This window comes from Dipteris shenzhenensis, chromosome 12 (genome assembly GCF_047967505.1).
Source record: "Dipteris shenzhenensis isolate YYH24624 ecotype China chromosome 12, Dip_SZ_1.0, whole genome shotgun sequence".
NCBI classification, from domain to species: Eukaryota; Viridiplantae; Streptophyta; class Polypodiopsida; order Gleicheniales; family Dipteridaceae; genus Dipteris; species Dipteris shenzhenensis.
Window position 1 is genome coordinate 33,308,770 of NC_141607.1, and position 8,600 is coordinate 33,317,369.

Below are 8,600 nucleotides of genomic sequence, written 5' to 3' on the forward strand. Positions count from 1 at the left end.
TTAAAAAAATAGAAAGACGCGTACATAGACGCGCTTATAGATGCTCTACAGAATCTCTTTTTTTAATAAAAGAAAATTTTTGTATGGTTGAACAGAATGCTGTGTATGTTGTGTATGCTATGTAGTTACAAGAATCCCATTTCCACATTGTTCAATTCAATTCTTACAGCCAACTGCATTTTAATTAGCACGATTGCAAGCACGTCTATAGCCGACGATTACAATTCCGAATAAAACATTACAACTCCAAAATGCTTAGTTCACAAGGCATTCATTGATAGAACGTTGCACAAGGAAATTGAAAGCCAAGAAAATAAAAGGAGTGTATATTAATTCATAGCTCAAAAAGTGCTTGTATGTACATATGGGTCGAAGCCAAGCCACGTCCTGTGGCTTCAAGTACAAAAAATAAGAGGAGTGTATATACAAGAGAGGCACGAAGCCAAGCCAGTGGCTTCAAGTACAAAAAAGAGTAGCTAGCACTACTTCTATGACTAATCTAAGTTCTCTGTGTACTCGCTTTCTTGTTCGCTCCCTTCTTCCTCATGTTCTTCCTCCTGATCAATCGTAGGGCCCTGTAAACGAGGGAAATGTATCAATGTATGAAAAATCAAATCTTTATTTACAATATTGACATTATTTAATTAGTTTTAAATACCTAGGGGGCGCTCCAATAGCCCGGATATGCTGCTCGTCAGTAATCAACCAATCATCATAGAAGTGCCTCCATGTATCTCCTCTACGATGGTGGCGGTGGTAGGCTGTCTCGATAGGATTAGGGTACCTACCCATGATATCAAGCTGCAAGATGACACAATTTGCGGAGCAGTTAGTACAAAGCAACAACCTCCTAATAAACTGCATAAACAATATAATTTGAGATCGATACTTACAAATTGCGCCTCCCATGATTCAACACTACCTGCACATTTCCATATTGCTCCACTTGAATCCTTTGTGCCTCGACGTGCTGCAGACTGGGGTCCGCCTTCATTGCCTCCATTGCTTTCTTTCACTCACGCTTGTGAGCGGTGTGGGGCTGATCCCTTGGTGGTTGACCTCCCTCTCTTTCGAAAATCTTGGCTCGTGCCTGCCTCTGAAGCGAAGATCTTTTATTGCCAAGTATCCTAACAATCTTTGACTTGGCCCATTTATCTGTGAACTGAACATTGGGGGGATTGGGATACCTAGCGCGAACAGCAGCGATGGTCTCATCAGCCAACGTTTTTGGATGGTCTTTGTAGTGAATAAAGAAATCTCTGTAGTTGTCAACAATTACAGAGCGCATGAAGGCCATGATGTCCTTCCCCCGTGCATCCATCAAAATGCCTCCTGTTTGAGTGATGTCATAGAAGATCGTACCATCACCCTCTGGCATGTCTACATCATCTGAATCATCCCCGCCCCCACCATTACCCCCCCCAAAGCACTATGCCATGCATCCCCCACCGCTCTCCCTGCTACTACGCCTGCTACCATGTCGTGTCGAGCTAGTACGCTGGCCACTCGTAGCTGGAGAAGCGACTCTCTACTGCATGGGAGTACACTAGCCACTCATAGCTGGAGAAGTGACTCTCGACGGCATGGGAGTACGTTGGTAGCTCTGTGAGGCAGAAGGACCTCTTGACCGCAGGGGGGGAGAAGGGGCTCAGCTGTGTAGCCGGCTGGGCTGTCTCGACTCCACTGGGGTAATCTCAGCTGGTGTGGGGTTGTGGTGGTTTGGAGTCTGTATTGCCAACTCCTGGGGGGTGTTTATAGTACCCGTCATGTATGTGTATAACTCCCCAGGAGTGGGAGGGTATCCTAAAATCTTATATAACTCCCGAAAGATGGCATCCCGAAGATCAGGTGAGGCTGAAGAGCTTCCTGGCCACATGATGAACTAAAGAAAAGAAAAGAAGAAGATTACCATCGAGCATGCCCTCGTTCAGGAGATCCGAAAGAAAAAATAGAGTGACAGCCTGACATTGAGCAAGCATTTATAGACTCCTGCATTCTTTGAATTAGAGTGACAGAAGTCTGTATCTACTTGCTCAATGTCAGGCTATTGAAGCTTCACTTGGGGAAAAAGAGAGAAGGAAAGAGATGAAAAGAGAGGAAAAGAGAGGAGAACAAAGAAAGGAGATAAGAGAGAAAAAGAGAGGAGAAAAGAGAAGGAAACAGAGGAGAAAGAAGAGGAGAAGAGAGGAGAAAAAGAGAGAAAAAGAGAGGAGAAAAGGGAGAAAAGAGAGGAAAAGAAATAGAGAAAAAGAGAGGAGATAAGAGAGAAAAAGAGGGGAGATAAGAGAGAAAAAGAGAGAAAGTGAAAAGAGAAAAAGAGAGATGAAAAGAGAGGATAAAAGAGAGAAAAGGTGAGGATAAAAGAGAGAAAAAGAGAGAAGGAAAGAGAGGAGAAAAGAGAGGAGAAAAAGAGAGAAAAAGAGAGAAGGAAAGAGAGAAGGAAAGAGACGAGAAAAGAGACGAAAAGAGACGAAAAGAGTGGAGGAAAAAGAAAGGAGATAAGAGAGAAAAAGAGAGGAGAGAAGAGAAGGAAAGAGAGGAGAAAGGAGAGGAAAAGAGAGGAGAAAAAGAGAGAAAAAGAGAGGAGAAAAGGAGAAAAGAGAGGAGAAAAAAATAGAGAAAAAGAGAGGAGATAAGAGAGAAAAAGAGAAACTGAAAAGAGAAAAAGTGGGGATAAAAGAGAGAAAAGGAGAGAAGGAAAGAGAGGAGAAAAGAGAGGAGAAAAAGAGAGAAAAAGAGAGAAGAGATGAGAAAAGAGACGAAAAGAGAGGAGAAAAAAGAAAGGAGATAAGAGAGATCAAGAGAGGAGAAAAGAGAAGGAAAGAGAGGAGAAAGGAGAGAAAAACAGAATGCAATCCCTTATTTCCTCACGAATGCAATCCCTTTCTTCATTCATGCAATCCCTTTCCATCATTCATGCAATCCCTTTCTTCATTCACGCAATCCCTTTCCATCATTCATGCAATCACTTATCTCCATCATTCATGCAATCCCTTTCTTAGAAGGGGAAGGGGAAGGGAAACAGAAGGAAAAGGAAGGGGAAAGGGAAGAACACATAAGAAAGACTATCGTAGCGCGTCTATAGACGCATCTATAGGCGCGGCTCTCTGTTTTTCCAAAAGTCAGACGCGCTCCGACAAACGCCTTTTTCAAAGAAACTAAAAAGGACATGCGCTCGACCCCAAAAAGAACAACACTAGTACCAAAAACATCCCTTCCCTGCATACGACAAAGGCCGAATCCAAAGAGAGCAACTTCCACAGAAGATCAACCGCCAAGAGGCTTATCTTGGATAGAGGTATGGAAGCTTCTTGTCCTTCTTCAAAGCTGCTTCTCTTTCTTCACTTCTTTGTTCATCCTCTTCTCTTGTGTGCTTGGGGATGATTGTGTAAGCCTAGAGATGAGTGTGGGTACTTGGAGATAAGTGTGGATTCCCAGAGCTGTCTGTTAATACGAAAGCAAGCCGCGTGATGCTAAAAGTATGTGAAGGAAAGCAAGCGTGTTGAAAGTAGGTTCAAAAATCAGCTCGCAGTCTGTGCGTCTAAAAGGCTCGCGTCTATCAGCACCTCTAGCAACGCGTCTAAAAGTGCATCTACAATACATTTTAGATGTGCCTATAGATGCATTCCACAGTACAGACGCGGTGTTAGACAAGCTTTTAGATGCTCCACAGAGTTTTGACATTTACAACTCATGCAAGAACAAATTTTTTGGATTGTTTCTCTGTAGGATGTCTTCATCTTCAATTAGTAGCTCTAGTGAGGATGAATCCTTCCGTATCCACCATCACAAAATGTGGTTGGAGCAAAAAATCAAATGTGTGTGTGATCATGTCGAGGAAACATGTATCGTGCACGTAGAACTACACTCAATCACGTCTCAAAGTATGGAGAATGGGATGCGACCATAAACATGGTAAGTGTTAAAGAGTTAAGGTTGATTGAGATACCTATGGGTGTTCATGTGTTTGATTTATGATCCCATTTTAATTTGATACAGGATGCACTGCCACATATGTTGCCCTATGCTCGTCATGAGGAGGCGAAGCGTCGGCGATATGAGGTGGGATCTTCAGGAAGGACCGTTACGGATGCATGGAATGATGGTGATAGTAGCCCTCCACCATTACCTCATGAGGCCGTGGAGGAGGAAGTGTTTGATGATATGGTGCGGGATTTATATGTCCATCAATCCTCAGGTAGGGATGATAGCATGGAGCAGGACGATCTTTTTACCGCAGTATCGACTCCACTGTTTGAGGGGTGTACATTCTCTGTTCTACATTTCTCCCTTGAGTTAACTTGCAGACCATCTATGGATGGAGCAATGCAAGTTTGAATGCATTACTCAAGTAAGCTTTAAAGTCTGTTTTGCAAACATGGTGAATTATGCTAGTGGGTCAATTACTTGAATGCTTTTTCTCATTTATGGTCTTCACATGCAGGCTATTGTGTAAAATGCTTCCAAGGGAGAATAAATTACCGACTTCAAGAGATATGGCAAGGCAACATGTGACCTCTCTTGGAGGATTAGATTACAAGCGTATCCATGCATGCGTCAACGATTGCATTCTGTTTCATGGACCACATAAGGATGCAAGAGAGTGTCCTACTTGTGGAGAGGCAAGATATAGAGCATATCTCAAAACTTTGGATGTGCCTCGTAAGGTTCTATGAGATTTTCCCATAATCCCTTGCATCCAACATATGTTCAAGTGCAAATCCATTGCAGAGCTCATGTCATGGCATTCCTCCCATCGATCAACCAATGGCAAGTGGAGAACTCCCGTAGACACTTCTACGTGGAAGCATATTGAAGACACATGGCCAAGCTTCAAGGAAGAACATAGGAGCTTGAGACTTGGATTGGGTATTGACAGTGTGAACCCATTTGGTCTGAAAAGCACCTCTTACAGTGTATGGCCAGTGATATTGGTGAATTATAATCTTCCACCCTCTATGGCGATTAAGAAAGGACATGTTATGTTATCCTTTCTAATTCCAGGGAAACATAAAGTAAAATCCTGATTTTTATTTGGAGCCTTAGATTGATGAGCTAGAGATACTTTGGAGAGGTATCGAGGTGCATGATGTGAGCAGGCCTCCCTTGTCAAGAGACGCCAATTGCAAAGCGGTCTTGATGTGGATGATGCATGACTTCCTAGGCTATGGCGAGTGTTCAGGCAAGCATTGCACTTTTAATTATGAGTAGGCAATGATGTGGCACCCTAAACCCACCTTCAACTCTTAATTGTGTCTATTGTTCAGGTCTCACTACATCGGGTTATCATGCATGTCTTGTTTGTGGTCCTTCGCTAGTTGCCTCACGGGCCAGACGCATTGAATAAGATCATCTATGAGTATCACCATCGATTTCTTCCACCTAATCATCCTAGATATGATGTTTACAACTAAGGAATATACTTTGGAATGCAATGATTATACCGACCTTCAAAGAGGACCTTTTTGGCAGCACTAGAATTTTGGAAGGGAGTCAGTTTCTCATATGGAACTCCCAACCAAAAGGACCAAAAGAGTCAGTGAAATACTCTTAGTAGTCAAATTGGTGAGGGTGTTAATATATGTGACATGTATTTTCCCTTAAAACTACCATCACTAATCATGTATTTTCCCTTAAATCTACCATCACTAATCATATCATAGAAATATATGTGAAGCTTCATAGTAAGACAGCCTTGTATATTTCTTTGGACCACTTCCCTTTCCTTTGTTATACAGGAATGTTTGAGTAACATACTATTAGACAAAAAAGGGTATTTGTATGACACCAATAGCATCACACTTTTTGAAAGTATGGTGTAAGGGTGTGACTTATCATAAGAAAATCTTTGGAGTCAATACTATGAGGTCTCCTTTGATTAGAATGAAAAACACACACACACACACACACACACACACACACACGTACACACACGCACGCATACGTGTGCGAGTACACATACGTGTGCGGGTGTGCACCCACACACTCACACACATACAAGCCATCTTTAAAGTTTTGGCTCCACGAAACAAAAACTTCATGTCGCACGACAAACTAATGTTAAATTGAGAGGATGTCGTTTAAATGCCTAGATGGGCCTACCTTGAGACTACTTTCCATAAATATTTTTCGGTTTACGACTTTAAGATACATCGTCACCCATATGAAAACATTTGAACAATGGCTTAACTGGAAAGAATCTATTCACATTTATCGTGACATGACATCTTGACATAGAGCATATTAAATGTTATTGTGTCCTAATCATTATCTTATTATTGTGTTAAAAATGTTGTATACTTCAAAAAAGTAGAATGTAGGTTTCATGTCCTTTTTGTAATCGAGGTTAGAGCATGTAGCTTGATGCACAATTGAAGCATCTCTAATGTCAAACTCATGTTTTCTTTTATGTGGGATATGAAGGTCATTCTTCATTGCTTTGCACTTTAATGACTTTACTTAAATGTGGTAATTTGTTCCTACCTAATATACTTGGTGTGGAAATGAATTTCGAATTCATGGAATGAAGCATTGTGTGCATAAGGAACTTTGAAAAGGATTGGAGCATTGTGTGGTGAAGGGACCTTGTAGAGGAATCTTGTGAAGGGATCACGTATTTAATGGCGAAATTGATAGAGGAAAGTGGAAGGTGCACGAAAGAGAGATACAATAAGGATGATATTAGTATTAACATTTATCAAGGGGCAAACACAACCTGTGAGACGATACAAGTCTTGATTTATGAGATTTACCAACATTTAGGTAAGCGAAAACTTATGTAATGCTAATGGGCATAGTGAGGTACGATGATAAAGATGTAGCCCATGAAAGGCAGGAGCCTTATGGTGTAAGTGTTTGCCTAGTGTTTAAAAGCACGTCTTGTATGTCAAAGGCCTCGGCAATAAAAGCTATGAGCCATTCGAACTAAGAGAGCAACAGCATAGTTTGAGATTTGTCGAGGGCGTTTAGCTTTGATGTGCTTGTGGACTACTAGAATTATTAAAGCATGATGCTCCTCTTCAACTACTCTCAAGTTATATTAGACGAAATTTTGGTGGACTACAAACAAAACTTAGAGAGAGAGGGAGAAAGGTTGATGAAAGGCCTCGATTAGACATTAAGTCTTTGGCACGAGGATTGCACCCACTCATATAAACCAATCACAAAGATTAGAGGGGGGGAAAGTCGAGGAGAGAGAGGGGGGGGAGAGAGAGAGAGAGAGAGAGAGAGAGAGAGAGAGAGAGAGAGAGAGAGCTTTAAGGGCCCTTCTCGTGCGGCTTGGTGCAATAGTGAAGTACCTTACAACTCCAACGGATTCCACTGGAGCCCAAACTAAAACCTCACATGTGAATCGAGATATGCCTTTAGAATAGCAACTGCAATTTTGAATATTTGAGTATAAAACCAACAAATGTGTATGTTTGAGACTAAAACCCGGCATGACTTAGAGGTTATCCTTAATTTGACTGGTTGGGAAAAGCTTTTTTTCTACCACTTGGGTAGGTGGGACAACACACCTACACGTAGGGCCTAGGCCTACATGTAAGGCCTAGGCAAGACACAAAAGTCACTTTAAATGTGTGGACGCAGACGTGTCCGCAGAAGTCATGCGTGCTACATGCATGTGCGGGGGGATTTAAAGGAATGGAGAAAGTCCAACTAAGATACGTGGCTCCCACAAAATCTTTTGAATGAAGGATACGCCTACGTGGCACTTAAATACACGCGGGTGCGTGCCACGTCAGTTAACGCCTCTATCGCCTCATCTTATCTGCTTTGGACTTTCCAGCTGTGGCCACTGAACGCTCATCATTATCAACCTCGCACTATCTGTAAAGACTTCTAAATTCTTCTCGCTTTGCTATGGCAATTACTTAATCTCGATTTTTTGCTGGTTTTAGCTCCCTCCTCTCTGCATTTTATGAACATCGTGCTGTTCACGACTGAGGCAGACTGCCAGATCAACCCCACCATACAAGTCACGACTACCACTCGTGCAGGGATCATGCCGTAGCTTCCATCTGAGTAATGTTTTACTTGTGAGCGCCTTTGATGAGATCTGTGATCACGTGGCCGCACCTAATTTAGAAAAGAGGCAGGTAGGGATTCGGGAAGCTCGGGGCGATGGTGGACAGGAAGCAAATGAATTTAATGTACAACGTCGGTTACTGGGCAGATGAAAAAAAAATTTCTCACTTTGCGTCGTGGCGGTTACTCATCGAGTTTGATGGACAGAAACTGAACTATCGGGAACAGAAGTGTCTAGTACCCTCTGGGTAATTCTAGTATCCTCACATGTTGATCTGTCTTTCACATAAGGTTGTGACTTGTAGATAAGAATATGCTGCTTGCATGCATTGAGTTTGGTAATACTTAAAATTACGCATTCCGAATTTAAGAAAGGCAGCAACACGTGAGATCGTAGATCTTTTAACAGTCCGAATCGTTTGATTTACAGTGCCATAAAACGATAATACAAATTGAAAGGAATTTGACCCGACAGACCCTTAATCTCGATGATTCGGTTGATTTCTATTGCTATAACGAGATGTGCTTGCATCCTTTCAGATCGAGTGCCATCAACGATTCACACACACAGA

At 42.1% G+C, this 8,600-nt stretch overlaps 1 long non-coding RNA gene across 1 annotated transcript; it reads right to left on the reverse strand.

The window, feature by feature from the left end:
- Nucleotides 1-314: 314 nt before the first annotated feature.
- LOC147896109 (uncharacterized) lies at nucleotides 315-745 on the reverse strand. Its single transcript, XR_015541866.1, has 2 exons — nucleotides 659-745; nucleotides 315-557 (listed from the first exon to the last, which is right to left on the reverse strand). It is a non-coding gene; the product is annotated as an uncharacterized LOC147896109 (long non-coding RNA).
- Between the last annotated feature and the right edge of the window lie 7,855 nt (nucleotides 746-8,600).